Source organism: Cryptomeria japonica, unplaced genomic scaffold (assembly GCF_030272615.1).
Source record: "Cryptomeria japonica unplaced genomic scaffold, Sugi_1.0 HiC_scaffold_20, whole genome shotgun sequence".
Classification (NCBI taxonomy): Eukaryota; Viridiplantae; Streptophyta; class Pinopsida; order Cupressales; family Cupressaceae; genus Cryptomeria; species Cryptomeria japonica.
In genome coordinates, this window is record NW_026728842.1 from 1,796,150 (window position 1) to 1,810,000 (window position 13,851).

The following is a 13,851-nucleotide window of genomic DNA, read 5'->3' on the forward strand; positions in this document are numbered from 1 at the left end:
GTGCCAGGGTCAGGGTGAGTGCCAATGTGGGTTCAAAGGTGCTAAGTTGGGTGCGAGGTTGGGTGTGAGGGTGGGTGGGTGCCAAGGTGTGCTAGGTGGAAGCCCGGGTGGGTCGGCATCCCATGGGTGTCGAGTTGGGTGCCTGATGGGTGCTTCTTGTCAAGTTTTAGTCGTCGGGACTCATTTCGAGCCTTAGAGGTCGTTTCTTGTCCGGTTGCCCTGTCTTCGACCTGGGAACCCAATTTTGGTCCTCGGGTCCCATTTTTTTTTGTCTCGCATCCCACTTTTGGCCTGTGGCCTTTTCGGGGTCGATTCTCGTTTTGGGCATCAGAGCATGTTTCTTCTCCTAAAACCCAATATTTGTTTATTAAGTCTCGGAACACATTTTTGTTCTCGTGGACCCATCATGGGTCTTGGAACGCATTTGTGGTCCTTGGGTCCCATTTTGCATCCCGAAACTTGTGTTTTGGTGCTTGATCCCTATTTTGGGTGCCCACCTTGCACCAAGTGCGCACCCGGGGCAAACCGAGCGCCTTGGTGCACCGGGGCAAGATCGAGCGTGCACCCGAGGCGCCCCGAACATGCACCAAGGTGCACTCGGCCCACATGTGAGCGCAGGTCGTTGCGCCCGAGGTGGTGTGTGGGCACCGCGTTGCAGACGGGACACTGCACGCACACGACGCCCCGTCCAGGTGCACGCACGTAGGCCGGGCCGGGTGCACACCCGATGCCCTAGCAAGGTGCGTGCACCCGGGCAGGGCTCACACTTGGCGAACGGGGCGCACTTCGCGAGGGAGGGTGTGCACCTCGACGGGGGTGGGTGGCCGGGGTGGATTCGCACGTGGGTCGCGGTTTGCTAAGTACACACTGCGACAAGCTCATAACGGGTGCGATCATACCAGCGTTAGTGCACCGGATCCCATCAGAACTCCGCAGTTAAGCGCGCTTGGGCCGGAGTAGTACTGGGATGGGTGACCTCCCGGGAAGTCCCGGTGTTGCACCCTTTTTTAGTTTTTCGCCGGGCGTCGCAATGCTATTTGAATTAACCTTTTGCCCGTTTGCGTTCTCGTCGGGGCCGGGCCGGGCCGGGGTGCGTTGCCCGCACTACCGCGCGCGCCGGGGCGACACCAAGCGCGCACCCGAGGCGCCCCGAGCACACAGGCCACGGTGCAACCCGGGCGTTGTGCGCGCACCCCGGTGCGCCCGAGGTGCTGCGCGCGCACCCAGGTGAAATCGGTGTGCACCTCGGCCAGTGCGCGCTCGGTCGAGTCGCGCACGTTGGCCAAGGTGCACGGTGATGTTTCTTACTCTAAGGTTCCGCACCAGACGCCCGGGACAGGTGAGCGAAGCTGGGCGGGGCCGGGTGCGCGCCCGGGGCAGGTGCACGCAGCTGGAGAGAGCTTTGGAGCGCACCAGAGGTGCGCACCTTGGAGCACACTTCGGAGCGCACCAATGATGCGCTCCATTCAAAAGTTTCCTGAAAAGGCAAAAAAAGTTGAGATTATAGAATTTCCCACTTGAGAGATTGTAAAAAAAAAAAATTTAAAATGAAGGAAACGCGGGTGCCAAGGTGTGCGCGCCCGGGTGCGCAGCCCAGCCAAGGTGTGCGCACCAAGGCGCCCACCCTGGCGAAGGTGCACGCAAGGTGCGCACCCGAGGCAAACCGGACAATTAACCCAACTTTCGACTTCGCGCGCACCTGCGCACCTTGGAGCGCACTTCGGAGCGCTCCTTGGTGCGCACCAATCTTGGGCACCTCGGAGTGCACCATGGCGCCCACCAAGGTGCGCACCCGGGGCAAACCGAGCTTCGACTTCGTGCGCACCTTGGAGGCGCCCACCAAGGTGCGCAGCCCAGCCAAGGCGTGCGCATCAAGGTGCGCACCCGGGGCAAACCGAGCTCCGACTTCGTACGCACCATGGAGCGCACAAAAGGTGCGCAACCCAGCCAAGGTGTGCGCACCCCGGGCAAACCGAGCTCCGAATCGTGCGCACCAGAGGTGCACGCCATCGTGCGCACCTTGGAGCACACTTCGGAGCCCTCCTTGGTGCGCACCGATGTTGCGCACCTCGGAGCGCACCCGGGGAAAACAATGCAATTATACCGACTTTTGACTTCGTGCGCACCTCGAAGCGCTCTCGGGTTCGCACCTCGGAGCACACCGAGGTGCGCACCTTTGATGCGCTGCCTTCACCAATTTCCAGAAAAGGCAAGAAAACATTGAGAAGGTGTGCGCACCGAGGTGCCCACCCTGGCGAAGGTGCACGCGAGGTGCGCACCCGGGGCAAACCGGGCTCCGACTTCGTGCACGCCATGCTGCGCACCTTGGAGGGCCATGGTGCGCACCTTGGAGCAAACTTCGGAGCGCTCAATGGTGCCCAACCCAGCCAAGGTGCCCACCGCGGCGAAGGTGCACGCGAGGTGCGCACCCGGGGCAAACCGGGCTCCGACTTCGTGCACGCCGCACCTTGGAGCACACTTCGGAGCGCTCCTTGGTGCGCACCAGGGCGCGCAAACCAGCCGAGGTGCCCACCCCGGCGAAGGTGCACGCGAGGTGCGCACCCGGGGCAAACCGGGCTCCGACTTCGTGCACGCCATGGTGCGCACCCGGGGCAAACCGGACTCCGACTTCGTGCAGGCCGCACCTTGGAGCACACTTCGGAGCGCTCCTTGGTGCGCACCATGGTGCCCACCAGGGCGCGCAACCCAGCCAAGGTCTGCACACCAAGGTGCCCACCCCGGCGAAGGTGCACGCGAGGTGCGCACCCGGGGCAAACCGGGCTCCGACTTCGTGCACGCCATGGTGCCCACCGCGGCGAAGGTGCACGCGAGGTGCGCACCCGGGGCAAACCGGGCTCCGACTTCGTGCACGGCGCACCTTGGAGCACACTTCGGAGCGCTCCTTGGTGCGCACCATGGTGCCCACCAGGGCGCGCAACCCAGCCAAGGTGTGCGCACCAAGGTGCACGCGAGGTGCGCACCCGGGGCAAACCGGGGTCCGACTTCGTGCACGCCGCACCTTGGAGCACACATCGGGGCGCTCCCGGGTTCGCACCGTGGTGGGCACCTCGGAGCACACCAAGGTGGGCAGCGAGGTGCGCACCTTTGATGCGATGCCTTCACTAATTTCCATAAAAGGCAAAAAAAAACGAGATTTTAAAATTTCCGTTTTGAAAGATAGTGAAAAAAAGGGAATGCTGGTGCCATCTTGAGCCCGCCCTGGTGCGCAGCCCAGCCAAGGTGTGCGCACCAAGGTGCCCACCCTGGCGAAGGTGCGCGCCCGGGCAATTAACCCAACTTCCAACCTCGCGCGCGCCAGGGTGGGAGCGCACCCAACAACCGGGCCTGGGAAGAGCCAATGCGAGAAACCCCACCAAACGCTCTGACAAAAAAAGAGGGGGCGCTCCAGTAACCCCGCTTCGGAGCGCACCCTGGGCAAACCCAGCCAAGGTGCCCACCCCGGCCAAGGTGCAGGCGAGGTGCGCACCCGGGGCAAACCGGGCTCCGACAACGTGCACGCCGCACCTTGGAGCACACTTCGTAGCGCTCCCGGGTGCGCACCTTTGATGCGCTGCCTTCACTAATTTCCAGAAAAGGCAAAAAAAAAAGGAGATTTTGAAATTTCCGTTTTGAAAGATAGTGAAAAAAACGGAACGCGGGTGCCATCTTGAGCCCGCCCTGGTGCGCAGCCCAGGCAAGGTGCCCACCCTGGCAAAGGTGCGCACCCGGGCAATTAACCCTACTTCCGACTTCGTGCGCGCCAGGGTGGCAACCGGGCCTGGGAAGAGCCAATGCGAGAAACCCCACCAAACGCTCCGACAAAAAAAGAGGCGGCGCTCCAATAACCCCGCTTCGGAGCGCAGCCGGGGCAAACCCAGCCAAGGTGCCCACCCCGACGAAGGTGCACGCGAGGAGCGCACCCGGGGCAAACCGGGCTCCGACAACGTGCACGCAGCACCTTGGAGCACACTTCGAAGCACTCCCGGGTGCCCACCGGCGTTGCGCACCGTGGTGGGCAGCGAGGTGCGCACCTTTGATGCGCTGCCTTCACTAATTTCCAGAAAAAGGCAAAAAAAAATGAGATTTTAAAATTTCCGTTTTGAAAGATAGTGAAAAAAAAGGAACGCGGGTGCCATCTTGAGCCCGCCCTGGTGCGCAGCCCAGGCAAGGCATGCGCACCAAGGTGCCCACCCGAGGTGCACACCCGGGGCAAACCGGGCTCCGACTTCGTGCAGGCCGCACCTTGGAGCACACTTCGGAGCGCTCCTTGGTGCGCACCATGGTGCCCACCAGGGCGCGCAACCCAGCCAAGGTCTGCACACCAAGGTGCCCACCCCGGCGAAGGTGCACGCGAGGTGCGCACCCGGGGCAAACCGGGCTCCGACTTCGTGCACGCCATGGTGCCCACCGCGGCGAAGGTGCACGCGAGGTGCGCACCCGGGGCAAACCGGGCTCCGACTTCGTGCACGGCGCACCTTGGAGCACACTTCGGAGCGCTCCTTGGTGCGCACCATGGTGCCCACCAGGGCGCGCAACCCAGCCAAGGTGTGCGCACCAAGGTGCACGCGAGGTGCGCACCCGGGGCAAACCGGGGTCCGACTTCGTGCACGCCGCACCTTGGAGCACACATCGGGGCGCTCCCGGGTTCGCACCGTGGTGGGCACCTCGGAGCACACCAAGGTGGGCAGCGAGGTGCGCACCTTTGATGCGATGCCTTCACTAATTTCCATAAAAGGCAAAAAAAAACGAGATTTTAAAATTTCCGTTTTGAAAGATAGTGAAAAAAAGGGAATGCTGGTGCCATCTTGAGCCCGCCCTGGTGCGCAGCCCAGCCAAGGTGTGCGCACCAAGGTGCCCACCCTGGCGAAGGTGCGCGCCCGGGCAATTAACCCAACTTCCAACCTCGCGCGCGCCAGGGTGGGAGCGCACCCAACAACCGGGCCTGGGAAGAGCCAATGCGAGAAACCCCACCAAACGCTCTGACAAAAAAAGAGGGGGCGCTCCAGTAACCCCGCTTCGGAGCGCACCCTGGGCAAACCCAGCCAAGGTGCCCACCCCGGCCAAGGTGCAGGCGAGGTGCGCACCCGGGGCAAACCGGGCTCCGACAACGTGCACGCCGCACCTTGGAGCACACTTCGTAGCGCTCCCGGGTGCGCACCTTTGATGCGCTGCCTTCACTAATTTCCAGAAAAGGCAAAAAAAAAAGGAGATTTTGAAATTTCCGTTTTGAAAGATAGTGAAAAAAACGGAACGCGGGTGCCATCTTGAGCCCGCCCTGGTGCGCAGCCCAGGCAAGGTGCCCACCCTGGCAAAGGTGCGCACCCGGGCAATTAACCCTACTTCCGACTTCGTGCGCGCCAGGGTGGCAACCGGGCCTGGGAAGAGCCAATGCGAGAAACCCCACCAAACGCTCCGACAAAAAAAGAGGCGGCGCTCCAATAACCCCGCTTCGGAGCGCAGCCGGGGCAAACCCAGCCAAGGTGCCCACCCCGACGAAGGTGCACGCGAGGAGCGCACCCGGGGCAAACCGGGCTCCGACAACGTGCACGCAGCACCTTGGAGCACACTTCGAAGCACTCCCGGGTGCCCACCGGCGTTGCGCACCGTGGTGGGCAGCGAGGTGCGCACCTTTGATGCGCTGCCTTCACTAATTTCCAGAAAAAGGCAAAAAAAAATGAGATTTTAAAATTTCCGTTTTGAAAGATAGTGAAAAAAAAGGAACGCGGGTGCCATCTTGAGCCCGCCCTGGTGCGCAGCCCAGGCAAGGCATGCGCACCAAGGTGCCCACCCGAGGTGCACACCCGGGGCAAACCGGGCTCCGACTTCGTGCAGGCCGCACCTTGGAGCACACTTCGGAGCGCTCCTTGGTGCGCACCATGGTGCCCACCAGGGCGCGCAACCCAGCCAAGGTCTGCACACCAAGGTGCCCACCCCGGCGAAGGTGCACGCGAGGTGCGCACCCGGGGCAAACCGGGCTCCGACTTCGTGCACGCCATGGTGCCCACCGCGGCGAAGGTGCACGCGAGGTGCGCACCCGGGGCAAACCGGGCTCCGACTTCGTGCACGGCGCACCTTGGAGCACACTTCGGAGCGCTCCTTGGTGCGCACCATGGTGCCCACCAGGGCGCGCAACCCAGCCAAGGTGTGCGCACCAAGGTGCACGCGAGGTGCGCACCCGGGGCAAACCGGGGTCCGACTTCGTGCACGCCGCACCTTGGAGCACACATCGGGGCGCTCCCGGGTTCGCACCGTGGTGGGCACCTCGGAGCACACCAAGGTGGGCAGCGAGGTGCGCACCTTTGATGCGATGCCTTCACTAATTTCCATAAAAGGCAAAAAAAAACGAGATTTTAAAATTTCCGTTTTGAAAGATAGTGAAAAAAAGGGAATGCTGGTGCCATCTTGAGCCCGCCCTGGTGCGCAGCCCAGCCAAGGTGTGCGCACCAAGGTGCCCACCCTGGCGAAGGTGCGCGCCCGGGCAATTAACCCAACTTCCAACCTCGCGCGCGCCAGGGTGGGAGCGCACCCAACAACCGGGCCTGGGAAGAGCCAATGCGAGAAACCCCACCAAACGCTCTGACAAAAAAAGAGGGGGCGCTCCAGTAACCCCGCTTCGGAGCGCACCCTGGGCAAACCCAGCCAAGGTGCCCACCCCGGCCAAGGTGCAGGCGAGGTGCGCACCCGGGGCAAACCGGGCTCCGACAACGTGCACGCCGCACCTTGGAGCACACTTCGTAGCGCTCCCGGGTGCGCACCTTTGATGCGCTGCCTTCACTAATTTCCAGAAAAGGCAAAAAAAAAAGGAGATTTTGAAATTTCCGTTTTGAAAGATAGTGAAAAAAATGGAACGCGGGTGCCATCTTGAGCCCGCCCTGGTGCGCAGCCCAGGCAAGGTGCCCACCCTGGCAAAGGTGCGCACCCGGGCAATTAACCCTACTTCCGACTTCGTCCGCGCCAGGGTGGCAAACCAGGCTCCGACTTCGTGCAGGCCGCACCTTGGAGCACACTTCGGAGCGCTCCTTGGTGCGCACCATGGTGCCCACCAGGGCGCGCAACCCAGCCAAGGTCTGCACACCAAGGTGCCCACCCCGGCGAAGGTGCACGCGAGGTGCGCACCCGGGGCAAACCGGGCTCCGACTTCGTGCACGCCATGGTGCCCACCGCGGCGAAGGTGCACGCGAGGTGCGCACCCGGGGCAAACCGGGCTCCGACTTCGTGCACGGCGCACCTTGGAGCACACTTCGGAGCGCTCCTTGGTGCGCACCATGGTGCCCACCAGGGCGCGCAACCCAGCCAAGGTGTGCGCACCAAGGTGCACGCGAGGTGCGCACCCGGGGCAAACCGGGGTCCGACTTCGTGCACGCCGCACCTTGGAGCACACATCGGGGCGCTCCCGGGTTCGCACCGTGGTGGGCACCTCGGAGCACACCAAGGTGGGCAGCGAGGTGCGCACCTTTGATGCGATGCCTTCACTAATTTCCATAAAAGGCAAAAAAAAACGAGATTTTAAAATTTCCGTTTTGAAAGATAGTGAAAAAAAGGGAATGCTGGTGCCATCTTGAGCCCGCCCTGGTGCGCAGCCCAGCCAAGGTGTGCGCACCAAGGTGCCCACCCTGGCGAAGGTGCGCGCCCGGGCAATTAACCCAACTTCCAACCTCGCGCGCGCCAGGGTGGGAGCGCACCCAACAACCGGGCCTGGGAAGAGCCAATGCGAGAAACCCCACCAAACGCTCTGACAAAAAAAGAGGGGGCGCTCCAGTAACCCCGCTCCGGAGCGCACCCTGGGCAAACCCAGCCAAGGTGCCCACCCCGGCCAAGGTGCAGGCGAGGTGCGCACCCGGGGCAAACCGGGCTCCGACAACGTGCACGCCGCACCTTGGAGCACACTTCGTAGCGCTCCCGGGTGCGCACCTTTGATGCGCTGCCTTCACTAATTTCCAGAAAAGGCAAAAAAAAAAGGAGATTTTGAAATTTCCGTTTTGAAAGATAGTGAAAAAAACGGAACGCGGGTGCCATCTTGAGCCCGCCCTGGTGCGCAGCCCAGGCAAGGTGCCCACCCTGGCAAAGGTGCGCACCCGGGCAATTAACCCTACTTCCGACTTCGTGCGCGCCAGGGTGGCAAACCGGGCTCCGACTTCGTGCAGGCCGCACCTTGGAGCACACTTCGGAGCGCTCCTTGGTGCGCACCATGGTGCCCACCAGGGCGCGCAACCCAGCCAAGGTCTGCACACCAAGGTGCCCACCCCGGCGAAGGTGCACGCGAGGTGCGCACCCGGGGCAAACCGGGCTCCGACTTCGTGCACGCCATGGTGCCCACCGCGGCGAAGGTGCACGCGAGGTGCGCACCCGGGGCAAACCGGGCTCCGACTTCGTGCACGGCGCACCTTGGAGCACACTTCGGAGCGCTCCTTGGTGCGCACCATGGTGCCCACCAGGGCGCGCAACCCAGCCAAGGTGTGCGCACCAAGGTGCACGCGAGGTGCGCACCCGGGGCAAACCGGGGTCCGACTTCGTGCACGCCGCACCTTGGAGCACACATCGGGGCGCTCCCGGGTTCGCACCGTGGTGGGCACCTCGGAGCACACCAAGGTGGGCAGCGAGGTGCGCACCTTTGATGCGATGCCTTCACTAATTTCCATAAAAGGCAAAAAAAAACGAGATTTTAAAATTTCCGTTTTGAAAGATAGTGAAAAAAAGGGAATGCTGGTGCCATCTTGAGCCCGCCCTGGTGCGCAGCCCAGCCAAGGTGTGCGCACCAAGGTGCCCACCCTGGCGAAGGTGCGCGCCCGGGCAATTAACCCAACTTCCAACCTCGCGCGCGCCAGGGTGGGAGCGCACCCAACAACCGGGCCTGGGAAGAGCCAATGCGAGAAACCCCACCAAACGCTCTGACAAAAAAAGAGGGGGCGCTCCAGTAACCCCGCTCCGGAGCGCACCCTGGGCAAACCCAGCCAAGGTGCCCACCCCGGCCAAGGTGCAGGCGAGGTGCGCACCCGAGGCAAACCGGGCTCCGACAACGTGCACGCCGCACCTTGGAGCACACTTCGTAGCGCTCCCGGGTGCGCACCTTTGATGCGCTGCCTTCACTAATTTCCAGAAAAGGCAAAAAAAAAAGGAGATTTTGAAATTTCCGTTTTGAAAGATAGTGAAAAAAACGGAACGCGGGTGCCATCTTGAGCCCGCCCTGGTGCGCAGCCCAGGCAAGGTGCCCACCCTGGCAAAGGTGCGCACCCGGGCAATTAACCCTACTTCCGACTTCGTGCGCGCCAGGGTGGCAACCGGGCCTGGGAAGAGCCAATGCGAGAAACCCCACCAAACGCTCCGACAAAAAAAGAGGCGGCGCTCCAATAACCCCGCTTCGGAGCGCAGCCGGGGCAAACCCAGCCAAGGTGCCCACCCCGACGAAGGTGCACGCGAGGTGCGCACCCGGGGCAAACCGGGCTCCGACAACGTGCACGCAGCACCTTGGAGCACACTTCGAAGCACTCCCGGGTGCCCACCGGCGTTGCGCACCGTGGTGGGCAGCGAGGTGCGCACCTTTGATGCGCTGCCTTCACTAATTTCCAGAAAAAGGCAAAAAAAAATGAGATTTTAAAATTTCCGTTTTGAAAGATAGTGAAAAAAAAGGAACGCGGGTGCCATCTTGAGCCCGCCCTGGTGCGCAGCCCAGGCAAGGCATGCGCACCAAGGTGCCCACCCGAGGTGCACACCCGGGGCCAACCGGGCTCCGACTTCGTGCAGGCCGCACCTTGGAGCACACTTCGGAGCGCTCCTTGGTGCGCACCATGGTGCCCACCAGGGCGCGCAACCCAGCCAAGGTCTGCACACCAAGGTGCCCACCCCGGCGAAGGTGCACGCGAGGTGCGCACCCGGGGCAAACCGGGCTCCGACTTCGTGCACGCCATGGTGCCCACCGCGGCGAAGGTGCACGCGAGGTGCGCACCCGGGGCAAACCGGGCTCCGACTTCGTGCACGGCGCACCTTGGAGCACACTTCGGAGCGCTCCTTGGTGCGCACCATGGTGCCCACCAGGGCGCGCAACCCAGCCAAGGTGTGCGCACCAAGGTGCACGCGAGGTGCGCACCCGGGGCAAACCGGGGTCCGACTTCGTGCACGCCGCACCTTGGAGCACACATCGGGGCGCTCCCGGGTTCGCACCGTGGTGGGCACCTCGGAGCACACCAAGGTGGGCAGCGAGGTGCGCACCTTTGATGCGATGCCTTCACTAATTTCCATAAAAGGCAAAAAAAAACGAGATTTTAAAATTTCCGTTTTGAAAGATAGTGAAAAAAAGGGAATGCTGGTGCCATCTTGAGCCCGCCCTGGTGCGCAGCCCAGCCAAGGTGTGCGCACCAAGGTGCCCACCCTGGCGAAGGTGCGCGCCCGGGCAATTAACCCAACTTCCAACCTCGCGCGCGCCAGGGTGGGAGCGCACCCAACAACCGGGCCTGGGAAGAGCCAATGCGAGAAACCCCACCAAACGCTCTGACAAAAAAAGAGGGGGCGCTCCAGTAACCCCGCTCCGGAGCGCACCCTGGGCAAACCCAGCCAAGGTGCCCACCCCGGCCAAGGTGCAGGCGAGGTGCGCACCCGAGGCAAACCGGGCTCCGACAACGTGCACGCCGCACCTTGGAGCACACTTCGTAGCGCTCCCGGGTGCGCACCTTTGATGCGCTGCCTTCACTAATTTCCAGAAAAGGCAAAAAAAAAAGGAGATTTTGAAATTTCCGTTTTGAAAGATAGTGAAAAAAACGGAACGCGGGTGCCATCTTGAGCCCGCCCTGGTGCGCAGCCCAGGCAAGGTGCCCACCCTGGCAAAGGTGCGCACCCGGGCAATTAACCCTACTTCCGACTTCGTGCGCGCCAGGGTGGCAACCGGGCCTGGGAAGAGCCAATGCGAGAAACCCCACCAAACGCTCCGACAAAAAAAGAGGCGGCGCTCCAATAACCCCGCTTCGGAGCGCAGCCGGGGCAAACCCAGCCAAGGTGCCCACCCCGACGAAGGTGCACGCGAGGTGCGCACCCGGGGCAAACCGGGCTCCGACAACGTGCACGCAGCACCTTGGAGCACACTTCGAAGCACTCCCGGGTGCCCACCGGCGTTGCGCACCGTGGTGGGCAGCGAGGTGCGCACCTTTGATGCGCTGCCTTCACTAATTTCCAGAAAAAGGCAAAAAAAAATGAGATTTTAAAATTTCCGTTTTGAAAGATAGTGAAAAAAAAGGAACGCGGGTGCCATCTTGAGCCCGCCCTGGTGCGCAGCCCAGGCAAGGCATGCGCACCAAGGTGCCCACCCGAGGTGCACACCCGGGGCCAACCGGGCTCCGACTTCGTGCAGGCCGCACCTTGGAGCACACTTCGGAGCGCTCCTTGGTGCGCACCATGGTGCCCACCAGGGCGCGCAACCCAGCCAAGGTCTGCACACCAAGGTGCCCACCCCGGCGAAGGTGCACGCGAGGTGCGCACCCGGGGCAAACCGGGCTCCGACTTCGTGCACGCCATGGTGCCCACCGCGGCGAAGGTGCACGCGAGGTGCGCACCCGGGGCAAACCGGGCTCCGACTTCGTGCACGGCGCACCTTGGAGCACACTTCGGAGCGCTCCTTGGTGCGCACCATGGTGCCCACCAGGGCGCGCAACCCAGCCAAGGTGTGCGCACCAAGGTGCACGCGAGGTGCGCACCCGGGGCAAACCGGGGTCTGACTTCGTGCACGCCGCACCTTGGAGCACACATCGGGGCGCTCCCGGGTTCGCACCGTGGTGGGCACCTCGGAGCACACCAAGGTGGGCAGCGAGGTGCGCACCTTTGATGCGATGCCTTCACTAATTTCCATAAAAGGCAAAAAAAAACGAGATTTTAAAATTTCCGTTTTGAAAGATAGTGAAAAAAAGGGAATGCTGGTGCCATCTTGAGCCCGCCCTGGTGCGCAGCCCAGCCAAGGTGTGCGCACCAAGGTGCCCACCCTGGCGAAGGTGCGCGCCCGGGCAATTAACCCAACTTCCAACCTCGCGCGCGCCAGGGTGGGAGCGCACCCAACAACCGGGCCTGGGAAGAGCCAATGCGAGAAACCCCACCAAACGCTCTGACAAAAAAAGAGGGGGCGCTCCAGTAACCCCGCTCCGGAGCGCACCCTGGGCAAACCCAGCCAAGGTGCCCACCCCGGCCAAGGTGCAGGCGAGGTGCGCACCCGAGGCAAACCGGGCTCCGACAACGTGCACGCCGCACCTTGGAGCACACTTCGTAGCGCTCCCGGGTGCGCACCTTTGATGCGCTGCCTTCACTAATTTCCAGAAAAGGCAAAAAAAAAAGGAGATTTTGAAATTTCCGTTTTGAAAGATAGTGAAAAAAACGGAACGCGGGTGCCATCTTGAGCCCGCCCTGGTGCGCAGCCCAGGCAAGGTGCCCACCCTGGCAAAGGTGCGCACCCGGGCAATTAACCCTACTTCCGACTTCGTGCGCGCCAGGGTGGCAACCGGGCCTGGGAAGAGCCAGTGCGAGAAACCCCACCAAACGCTCCGACAAAAAAAGAGGCGGCGCTCCAATAACCCCGCTTCGGAGCGCAGCCGGGGCAAACCCAGCCAAGGTGCCCACCCCGACGAAGGTGCACGCGAGGTGCGCACCCGGGGCAAACCGGGCTCCGACAACGTGCACGCAGCACCTTGGAGCACACTTCGAAGCACTCCCGGGTGCCCACCGGCGTTGCGCACCGTGGTGGGCAGCGAGGTGCGCACCTTTGATGCGCTGCCTTCACTAATTTCCAGAAAAAGGCAAAAAAAAATGAGATTTTAAAATTTCCGTTTTGAAAGATAGTGAAAAAAAAGGAACGCGGGTGCCATCTTGAGCCCGCCCTGGTGCGCAGCCCAGGCAAGGCATGCGCACCAAGGTGCCCACCCGAGGTGCACACCCGGGGCAAACCGGGCTCCGACTTCGTGCAGGCCGCACCTTGGAGCACACTTCGGAGCGCTCCTTGGTGCGCACCATGGTGCCCACCAGGGCGCGCAACCCAGCCAAGGTCTGCACACCAAGGTGCCCACCCCGGCGAAGGTGCACGCGAGGTGCGCACCCGGGGCAAACCGGGCTCCGACTTCGTGCACGCCGCACCTTGGAGCACACATCGGAGCGCTCCCAGGTTCGCACCAGCGTTGCGCACCTTTGATGCGCTGCCTTCACTAATTTCCAGAAAAGGCAAAAAAAAACGAGATTTTAAAATTTCCGTTCTGAAAGATAGTGAAAAAAACGGAACGCGGGTGCCATCTTGAGCCCTTCCTGGTGCGCAGCCCAGGCAAGTTGTGCGCACCAAGGTGCCCACCCTGGCGGAGGTGCGCGCCCGGGGCAATCCGGGCTCCGACTTCGTGCACTGCATGGTGCCCACCAAGGCGCGCAACCCAGCCAAGGTGCCCACCGCAGCGAAGGTGCACGCGAGGTGCACACCCGGGGCAAACCGGGCTCCGACTTCGTGCACGCCGCACCTTGGAGCACACTTCAGAGCGCTCCTTGGTGCGCACCAGGGCGCGCAACCCAGCCAAGGTCTGCACACCAAGGTGCTCACCCCGGCGAAGGTGCACGCGAGGTGCGCACCCGGGGCAAACCGGGCTCGGACTTCGTGCACGCCGCACCTTGGAGCACACATCGGAGCGCTCCCGGGTTCGCACCAGCATTGCGCACCTTTGATGCGCTGCCTTCACTAATTTCCAGAAAAGGCAAAAAAAAAAAAAAAACGAGATTTTAAAATTTCCGTTTTGAAAGATAGTGAAAAAAACGGAACGCGGGTGCCATCTTGAGCCCGCCCTGGCGAAGGTGCGCACTCGAGGCAAACCGGGCAATTAACCCAACTTCCGATTTCGTGCACGC

The 13,851-nt window shown here is 62.4% G+C and overlaps 1 non-coding gene across 1 annotated transcript; it reads left to right on the forward strand.

Annotated features, from left to right (window-relative positions):
* The first annotated feature begins 885 nt into the window (after positions 1 to 885).
* On the forward strand, positions 886 to 1,004 carry LOC131860860 (5S ribosomal RNA). The gene has a single exon (XR_009359944.1). It is a non-coding gene; the product is annotated as a 5S ribosomal RNA (ribosomal RNA).
* Positions 1,005 to 13,851: the final 12,847 nt, after the last annotated feature.